Below are 11,311 nucleotides of genomic sequence, written 5' to 3'. Positions count from 1 at the left end.
TTTAGAAATACAAAATTTTTAAATTTCTAATTGGAATCTTAGAGGACAGCTCAAACGTGCGACATGTACTTTCAGGCCCCTAACTTCACTACGACAAACTGGAGTGCGCTCTAAATACGTAATGAACCACTGTCCATCGCATTAGCGTGTCTTTGTATGGTGATGAACGTCCAACGAGGGGCGACAGAAACTAGAGATTTTCCTTCTCCCAAGGATGTAAATCGCAAAATTATGGAGGATACATTCTTCTATTGATCTGATTAGTTTCTTTAAGGAGTTTTCATAGCGAAAGTACTTTTAGGACTCTTAACAGGACGTGTGTTTACCGAACGCGACACACGGACATATAATAAAATACAACTCACAACAATGGTTTCCAACGAACTTCACAAAAGTTGAAGGCGGAAAGGTCAAAATGGCTGGATCAAAGACCAAAAGAAAGGGAGGGTCACGCGTAAGCATGTCCCCCGAGATCAGGGATAAACAAGGAGGTGGTAAGGAAATAGAAAATGAAATATATAAAATATTCAAGTGGCCATGAAAATGCAAAGAACAAACAAACGATACAAGTAGGCGATATGATATGCGTCCTACGTATCTCACATTAGAGCACTCATGCAAAAGGTTAAAGGGTTTCTAGGAACAGAGAACAACGGTCAGAAAAAACACAAAACGTAGATGTACGGTTCATAAATAATATTTCAAGCGGATATTCGAAGCCAAACCCACACAACAACGGAGACATACGTCTCTCATCTACAACACAAATGCCAATGCAGCACCAGCCTTACATGAACTTGTTTTTCTGATACACAACCGCATCGCGGGGACATCGAGAGCAAATTGATACATGAATAGTAAGATAGAGATCTCCACAACATGAATAGTAGGATAAAGTCGACGTAACACGCTTCCAAGGTGCAACAGAGCTCATTCACTCAATGCAGACACTAAATGATAGTAAGGCACAGATCAATCTACCGAGTTGTGACACCAAGAAAAACATAATTAATATAAATAATGTTACATGGACAACAGAAAGAACAAGGAGGGGTCATAAAATAAGTAGCTACGGAAAATAAGGGAGTGTATCCAAGCGTAATGCCAGGCAGTGATACAAAAACGAACATAGCCCACTAGGCCAACCACCAAGAAAAGGGAGAAAGAATGGTGTAAGAATCCCAGAAATAGTAGTTAAATTACAGTATATGAATCAGGTCATTTTTATAAGTGCAATTAATCACGTTGGAAACCTCCGAGACAAATAGTGACGCTTGTAAAGCAAGCCTCGAGAAACAACGTGTCGTTCTCTATTACCCTTCATCAATACAAAACCTTAGAAGAAGACCCAGGGAACAGCCATATAGACAAGATAGTGAATATAATGTCTCAAAATCACACGACTACACAGGCGACATCTGTTTTCTCCTTGGGCTAAGTTTCGCGTGTACAATTAAAAGTCAAAGTCGGCCATAATAGCCATCTCAATGAGTACACATATGTATCAGAAAGCAAGACGTTCGTCAGATAATCGAACGATGTAGAGATGGCCAGGTATGGCACAATAAAAATTATTATTGTTATTACTATTATTCGCCTTTCTCCTTGATGCCTTGCCCCGGTTTAATGGAGCTCGGTTTACTTGGTAGCTATCATGCAGCTCATCCGGTCTTAACCCCAATCAGAGTCAGCATTTATTCACTCATCCATCTCATCTTTGCTTTTCTCAGTTCAGCGTCACCCTCTGTTGTCATGTATCTTACCGCCTTACTGTTCTATGCGATTTTATTTGGGATATTTCATTTCATTGTATCATTTCGCAGTCTTATGAAAGATTCTGCCTATCATTCACTTCCTGTGTAAACATTTTGTAAATATGAATGCTGTGTGAAGAGTTTAAAGCAATCGAACACGAGAACTTGACAAGATCCTAAGGAAAGTGGGATGTTTTCTCTGTGTGACTTCCGACAAAAAGTAGTGTTCCCAATATTTCCGAATATACTACAGGCATTCGACTGGGAAGGCTTGGGAGTGAGCAGATGAAGTGCTCGACTAATAGTTATGTTCCGAGCTGTCGGTGGAGAGATAACCCGAAATTACGTTAATAATCTTGAAAGGAGCGTTTGAAGGTAGTAAAGAACACACTGTGAAGGTAAAGTTTCCAAAGGAGGACGAATTGGGGCAAATATTCAGTTATTAGAAGAAGAATAAAGAGTGGGATAATTTATCCCAGAAAATATTCGATATGTCCAAGTTATATGAAATAATTTAATAAAAACTATTCAAATGTAATTTGCCACCTGGCGATACTCCTAAATGCAGAGCAATGATCGATCCATTCATCGATTGATTGAATGTGTGACGAATACAACTCCATCTGTTTCATTACTCTAATTTATTTCAGATGACCCAATAAATACACATACTCACATATATACCCACACAGTTACAATTAACCATGAATGGCCACACTCACTAATTAATATCTGTTTACAAGTCACTCTTCCTTATGGCACAGTAGGCGGTCCGGTCCATTGCTGCAGCTGGGAAGCTTTATTTATTTATTTTATTTCGTGTCAGAGTGTTGAGAAACTTAAAAATATAAATAAGGTATTATATACAAATAAAACAGAATACATTTAATGTCACAAAACATGTTTCACACAATGTCTGCCCAGAAATGGGCAACAGAAATTCCCTCTTCAGTGGCTTGAATCAAGTCTTGAAGTGTACAACGAACAGGGCAGGACTGACAGTCATACAGGTGTTGGGTAGTTTGTTGCTCCCCACAATCGCAGAAGTCTGACTGATCTTTCAGATAACCCCATTTTTTAAGGTTATCCTTGGATTTACCTACTCCACTCCTCAAACGATTAAGTGCCTTCCAGGTTGTCCATTCCAAATGATGACCAGGGGGTGGAGATTCAGAAGGCACCATCCAATCAGAAAGATGCTCCATTTTTGCTCGCCACATATCACAACGTGCTGTTCTTGCTGGTTTATCCAGAGCCTTGGAGACATTGAGGAAACTTTTCCTGGACTTCAGTCTTCTGGGTGGAGGTCGATGTCCAAATAACGGGTGGTTGCTTGTGAGATCCACCTTCGACCTCTCTTGCCTTGCAAACACTTCTCGCCGAATGTCTGGAGGAGAAATACCAGCCAAGCAGTAGAGTTTGTCAGTGGGAGTAGGTTTCAGACACGCAGTTACTATTCTACATGTTTCATTAAGGGCTGCATCCACCCGCTTCGTATGGGCTGACCTAAACCATACAGGACACGCATACTCAGCTGCAGAAAAACTCAGAGCAAGAGCTGAGGTTCTTAACAAAGTTGGATGGGCTCCCCATTTGCTTGAGCCAAGTTTACGGAGGATGTTATTTCGGGCTGAGACTTTCTGTCCAGAATTAACACAGTGTTTCTTGTATGTTAAGGTCCGGTCTAAAGTGACACCCAGGTACCTAGGTGTAAAACAATGCTCCAGTTGCTTACCCTCCCACGTCACGCACAGCTGTCTAGTAGCTTCTCGATTTCGAAGATGAAATGCACACACCTGGGTCTTAGTCGGGTTTTGCAGTAGCCGGTTCTTCTGATAGTACACTAATCCTTACTTTCACTTCCCCAAGTCCAGTCACCTCAGACAACAGCTGTGTGTAGACCGCTGGATGTGAGCACAGTTCTACGGGCTGCTCAACAGACGATCATATTTCCTTGGCTCAATTCCAGAGACAGTCCAATAATTCACACAGTCACTTGCAGTGAACAATTAAACGGATGAACGGCATTCAACAGCAGGACGATAATCACAACAGCGACCATTTACCTTCACACTCGCGATAGCGGCTTACCTCGCTGACTCACGCCGAGTCTCAGTCCACAGAAATACACGAACACACAGTACAGTTTTCCGTTCCGTCGTCTCCAGCCCATCCACTCACTGCACTCTCCGAAACCACAACCCCAACTCGCTCGCAGCGGCTTTGTATTTATACCTCGGTGTTGGGCCACTAGAACGTACAGAGTTCGGCTGGAGATGGAACTTTCCTGTTGTATCTTCCAAAAATCGCCTGGAGAAACTAGATGAAGGGAACAATAGAAGAAGGGCCGTGACATGTCCTCGGGCAGGGTGGGAGTCGTCCTTTTTCAGGTAATACCAAAAGGGCTGCAACATGGCTGACGGTCGCTTGGGCACGTACTAAATGTTTAATAAGACAATAACTGAGTAAGGAAGGGCCAACGGAATACCAGTTCAACTTTTTGGTAAGTTGCACGTAACAGACGAAAGAAAGATTATGGCACCAGATACGGGACTTCGTTTTAAAAATGCCTATATATTTTTGAAGATGAATCGTGAGAAGAAGTAGAGTAAGGGAAGAATGGGTGGCTGAGTTAAGAACGAGAGGAAGAGGGAGTGTTCTTTCGAAGTCTGAAGAGAATCACTAGAACGTTACAATTGTAGAAGTTGAAGCATGTGACTCAGGTTCTTGAAGAAGCTCAACTTGATAATTACTTTAACCAACAAAGGATGTAATACTTCAAAATAAATTACTCGAGAATTGATCCTCATCGTAGACAAGAGTGGTAGTGACGTGTCCAGTGACAATGGAACTATAAAGTGAAGGATCTAGGCTCGCCAGACAAAAAAAAGTCACCTTTGCAGAAATCACCACAAGCACACTTTAATAGGGCGTGACTCCGCCTCTGGACTTGGTAGCAGCCTGCATTCGGTCCTCAAGGTTGTGCAGGTACGTTAAGCCAGTCGCTGAGAATTTGATGGCGCTATTCTACCAAATATCGGGAATCCTCATGTTGGTGTTTTACCCGCTGTTCCAACATGTTCCAGAGAATTTCAATGGGGATCAAGTTAGGTGATTTCGTAGGCGAATTGAGATTTAATACGGTGGCGGATTGTTCATAAATCCAGTCACATATGCGTCCAACCCGATGAAATTTGTTGTTCCCATCTTGAAAAATCGGGGTATAAATAGCATGCTCATCATGCAGATGTTCACTGAATGGCGATACAGGATTATCCAGAATGTTTAAATAAACATGCCTACTCATGTTAGCGGTCTCGCAATCCATGATACGATAAACACCCCCAAAACTTCATAGACACTTCGGCTTGACCCTGACCTTGGACACATCCAGGATGAAATGCTTCATTTGACCTTCGTTGCACTCGGCGATGTGCGTCATTGGAATACAGGCATAAAAAGTTCAGCCAGTCAGCTATTGCCCACGTTCGATGATTTCTACCCCATTGAAGACGTGCAGGTTTATGTGGCTCTTGTGACTCCAAATGTTTACTGCATTCCCGTCGCCATGTTCTCTCCCTAAAAGTTTGGGATGGACCGTCATTCAATGACTGCACCAATTCCTGTCGGATTTGGAAGCGATTTTGATTCACAAGCCGTGAAACGCGTCTCCGCTCCACCTCAGTCAAGATCTTTCTCCGATCACAATTCTGAGATCGCGTTTAGTGGCCACGTGAAGTACATCACTGTTTGTAGATACGTTGAACAGTCCGCAGCGAGATACGAACACATCCAGTAACTTCATGCACCGTATGGCCATGGACAAGGCCAAAAACGATTGTCCCTTTTTGCCACATCGTTACATCTTGATATGCGAAACAATGATCGCCACTGCCTTATGCTCACGTAGAGGCAGTGCGCGTGCAGTTGAGCACGGATCTCGTTCGCTGTGCCGCAGGCTTAACGATCCATCTGTGCGTGCGCACTAGGGTGGATAATGTTTTGTCCGGTGAGATTAAGGTAAAGTAAAATATGATTGATTGATTGATTGATTGATTGATTGATTGATTGATTGATTGATTGATTGATTGATTGATTGATTGATTGATTGATTGATTGATTGATTGATTGATTGATTGATTGATTGATTGATTGATTGATTGATTGATTGATTGATTGATTGATTGATTGATTGATTGATTGATTGATTGATTGACCCAGTGGTTTGTACAACTGTACTCAGTGGGTATAGTTCTCTTCAAGAAAGACGTTCTAGGTCACTTTGAAAATGAAGGATAACTACACACTAACACTGTGACGTTGTGGTTTGATTCTGACTGTACGAGAAGTGATTCTATTCTGTCTCCCGTAGAAACTGTTTGAGTTATTGGGATCGAGTCCGCGAACTGTATTTTGAGAGTGAGCTCAGGTTTCTTGCTGTAGATTTGGAGTTAAATGTTTAATACTATCAAACAAACAGCAGGCAAACCACAAGGAGGAGGTACCTTATCTGCAAGGAAAGATCAAGGAACGATGAAAGGGAATGTTATAGGTGTATCATGTGTACCTCCCTCACAAACATTGCCCAGTACCAAGAGCGAACCCCAAAACAAATACTCAGAATAAACGAGCAAACCGCGGTGGAAACGAAATAACAAAATTACTTTTAGTTGGATCAGATCAGAGGGAGACTGAATGACACTCCGGAGTTGGACTCATGATAACTAAATGTCACAAACCAGAAAATCAACACTTTACTAAAATAAAGAAAAGATGGAAAGGGACCAAGTATTTATTTAACACAAAAAATGGGTAAAAGATATGTGATCAAAATATAAAACGAAATGTAGGACAGGTAAAAAGATTCCCACTCATATGTATACAGTTCAAAGGGAAGGAAGGCGTAAGGTTGGTTAGTCTCAACTTTCACATAACATTCTCCTTTATTTTGACGTTCACAACCGTCTCACTTCAGACAATTGTTACCAACACGTGAAATGGCATTCAATAATCGTCGTGGTAAAAGGGAACGCTAAAAATAATTAGTTATGGATGGCTTTTATGACTTAACACCAGTGCTCATAACAACAGACAAAGGATAATAAAAATCAAAGAAAAGGGAAATGCTGACGATATAAAAGGAAACGTTCCCGACCGAAAGGTAGAACAGCGCGCATGACAAAACGAAGACGGGTCATGTGGTTAAAGGGAGGTGGATAGCATAGTTACTAAAAATGAAAGTTACCAAACACGACACAAAGGAACCCGGATAAAAATATAGGTAAAATTAACAAATATAAGCCCAAACAGAAAGAGAGCCGAATACAGAAAATCTATATTTACCCCTAGCAGCAATATGCGCGCTTTTCATAGCACACATCCCGGAAATACAAATCAAAGTCCACAATCGGAACATAACTGTGCCAATATTTCAACATTCCGAGAGTGCGGTTAGGATACAATATAAATATAATTATTTAGGAACAACGAACCCAAAAAGCCCAAGCCGCACACACACAGACAATCTACGTCCGAACGACCATTTTGACAGCAATTAACTTACTAAACCACATAACCTCGAAGAACATTTACCTTTCCCCGACGACAATAGCTCAGAATTATCACAGGGGCAACAATCAAAAGAAACGGGCTTATGGTCCGGGGTTCAAAATATAATTTCCGACGTAAGTAAAACGGATTCCATCTCCACAGGGCACATATTCAAAACAATTCTATAACCAAACGTCTGCTACAACAAGGGATAGGACAAGTTCAAATAAAACACAAGTAATTAAGTTGTAGCTATGGTAGCCCCAAGCAAAGAAAATATACTAAGTGCATAGTCCAAGAAAACGAATACACCAAAAATCTGCCTTTAGCAGCGAGATCCAAACAAGACATACACTCTTGAAGCGGGCGTCCAACGCCAATCCTGCTGCAGTGAGCATTATGCCCGAGAAGACAAGTAATTGCTCCAGATATGAGGTACCTCCTAGCATAACCCCGCCTTTTCTACGCAAATCTCAGGCACCTCCCCCCCTCCCCCCTCCTTCTGTTACCCCTACATCCTCGGTGGTCACCACTACAGCTGTACCACCTGATTCTGAATCTGAGTCGGAGTCGCCTCCAGCCACCTGTTTGAGGATAAGATCTTCTTCGCTTCCTCCACCGTTGTCAAGAGCTAGGTCTCCGGCCACCCAGTCTGTAAGTCTGGACAACCTCACTCCAGACTCTGATGATGCTGCCTCCACGGATGGTTCTTCTGATGACTCATTTCCGTCGCCCACTGGACGTTCCCAAAGAAGACGAATGAGATGTCACGATGTGAAACCAAGGCCACTGGTTGTTTCAAACAAATTTGACATCTTCAGTAAACCCCCTGCTCCCCCCACTTCACCCCCCAAAACCCCTGCCGTCAAGCCCTCCACTCCCTTCCGAGCTTCCCCCCCACCTCCCCCCGCCAACAATAATTCAGTCCAGCAATCCAGATTTGATTCTAACTCATCCCCTCCAACGCAAAACGCCCCTCAGACTCCTCGAACTCCAAGAGTCAAGATTCCCCCTGTCTATGTCAGGGACGTAAAAGACATTAATCAATTCACCGATCTCCTGAAGGCAAATCAGATTAAAGTTCTTCACGACGGCATCCGGGTTCAAACCCGCTCCTTGGAAGATTTTGAAACATTGAAAACCCTCATCCAAAAATGCAACGGGCAATATCATACTAGACTCCTAGTTGATAAAGCCTACAGAAAGGTGGTTATCCGTGGCCTCCATCACTCTCAATCCCTGGAAGAGATTGCCGAAGAACTATCGACCATCGGATTTCGCATCGCATCAGTAGCCCAGTTGACGTCCATGAAGACCAAAAGGAAACTCCCGCTCTTTCTGGTCACTTACTTCGATGATCACGCCGACGACCTAAAGATCTATGACATCAAGCACCTGCTGCGCACTCACATCAAAATTGAGAAATACAACAGCCCTTCTGGTCCAGTCCAGTGTTTCAAATGCCAGCGCTACGGCCATCTCTCAGGAGGATGTCACTGCCTTTCAAGATGTGTAATCTGCGGAGACTACCACTCTACCAACGATTTCCCCAAAAGAGGTGACCGTTCCCAGAAGCCTCGCTGCGCCAACTGCGGCGAACAACACACCGCAAACTACCGAGGATGTAGTCACTACCTCCGACTCCTTCAGTTGCACACCTCCAGGCTCCCCTCAGCCCGTAAAGGCCCCTCCGGTCCCCCTCCGTCAAGACTTAAAGCTAACATTACATACGCCAATGCAATGAACCCCCAGACCTCCGAGACAAATCAGTCCTCCACTCCCAATCCGATCAACTTTTCCCTATCGGACTTTCCTCTTCTTCCAGGAACTACGGCCCCCTTACCAGAAAGGGAAGCACCGTTAAACCTCACCTCCACCTCCAGCGCTTCTGACATACTAGAACTGTTCAAACTTCTCTCAGATCCAACCATTAAAAGTTTAATCTCACTCATCAAGAACACCCTCTCCCGCATTGCTGCTGCCCCCTCACCTGCTGCCAAAAAACAAGCCCTCTTTGAAGCCTTACTTGAGTGGTTCCAAGATGCCTAAACTTTCCACCAACCGGGCATCCCCCAGGGAACTGAGGGTCCTCTTTTGGAACGCCGAAGGCGTTCAACGTCAACACGTCGAACTGTGTGAGCTAATCAAGGAACTGAAGGTCGATATCGCCCTCATTTGTGAAACTTGGCTCAAACCTCGCCACTCCTTCCACCTCCCCAACTTCAAATCCTACAGAAACGATCGTCCCAACCGCGAACATGGTGGTACTGCCATCTTCATCAAAAACTCTCTTTCCCATCAACGTATCCCTACCCCTCCTGACCTCTTCTCACTTGAAGCCACAACCGTCGAAGTAGCCACACACAAAGGACCCCTCAGTCTCTCTGCGTGTTACATCTCACCAAACGCAGTATTTGACTCAGCTGATCTGGATAAACTCATCCGTCCTGGCCACCAACACCTGCTTGCCGGAGACTTTAATGCCAAGAAACCACGGTGGAACAGTCGCACCTCCACAACCAGAGGCAACCAACTGGCCCGATACTGCGACAGAAAACTCCTGCTTACTCACGGTCCTGATAGGCATACCCACTACCCCCATAACCCCAATCATATGCCCGATACTCTCGATATTGCCATCTCCTCTAACATCCGTCATTACATTAAACTGACTACCATTGATGCCCTAAATTCAGACCATTTACCAGTACTCATCAATATTGCTTCCAGTCCCATTCACTCCCCAATCCCCATCCCCATACACCTACGTAAGATTAACTGGCAAGCCTTCAGAGACTACGTACAATCTCATGTCAACGGCAACCCCAGCATAAAAGGTCCAGAAGACATCGATGCCCTTACAAAGGAGATCACTACTGCCATCATCTCTGCCGCTGAAACTTCCGCCGTGGGACCCTCCGTGGCTAGGACCAAGCCCGAACCTCTGCCATCAGAGATCTTACAACAAATCAAAATCATGAACCGCACCCGCAAGCAGTGGCATCTATTCAGAGATCCATATTTAAAATCAGTCTGGAACCGCCAGAAAAGAAACCTGACCACCCTCATCAGGAACCACAAAATAAGATCTTGGAAATCCAGATTAGCTGAGCTAAGTGCTGCAGATAACTCACTGCACAGGATGGCGAGGCGATTCACTAGGAAAAGGACTGGCATCCCCACCCTACATGGTCAACAAGGATTGGCACATTCTGACTATGAAAAAGCTAACGCTCTTGCAGATACTCTTGAAGAAACTTGCACCCCCAATGTAGATCCGTCTGATGACGATTTCATTGACCTAGTCGAGGAGGCTATAGACAACCTCGGTGATTTCAATCTCCCCCCTGACTTCAAATTTGTCTCACCTTCTGAACTCCAGGCTGATATTCGCAAACTTAAAAACCGTAAAACTCCTGGCTTAGACAACATCTCAGCCACCTTTCTAAAAAACTTACCGAGGAAAGCCTTAACTTTTATAACCAAACTCTTCAATGCCATCTTCAGATTTGCACACTTTCCCAAACCATGGAAATTGGCAAAGGTCATCATGATCCCTAAGGCTCTCTCTGACCCCACCTTCCCCCAAAACTACAGACCCATCTCTCTTCTCTCTATTCTATCCAAACTCTTTGAATCTATCTTACTCTCTCGTCTGCAAGTTATCATTGATGCCAAGCACCTCCTCAACGATGAACAATTTGGTTTCAGAAGTGGTCATTCCACAGTCCACCAACTTATGAGAATCACCGAGGAAATTACAAAAAATTATAATCATAGGAGGCACACAGGAGTCTGTTTTCTTGACATCTCGCGTGCGTTTGACAAGGTATGGCACGAAGGAGTAATTTACAAACTTAATCTTCTTCAGATCCTCAAATACCTGATTCACCTTCTTCACAGCTATCTCTCACAAAGAAAATTCCAAGTGTAAGTCGGCAACTCCCTGTCGGAACCCCGCCCCATTAACGCCGGGGTCCCTCAGGGAGGGGTCCTCTCACCGGCTC

This window comes from Anabrus simplex, chromosome 1 (assembly GCF_040414725.1).
Source record: "Anabrus simplex isolate iqAnaSimp1 chromosome 1, ASM4041472v1, whole genome shotgun sequence".
Classification (NCBI taxonomy): domain Eukaryota; kingdom Metazoa; phylum Arthropoda; class Insecta; order Orthoptera; family Tettigoniidae; genus Anabrus; species Anabrus simplex.
The sequence above is the reverse complement of the archived record's forward strand: the minus strand, read 5'-3'. Positions refer to the sequence as shown.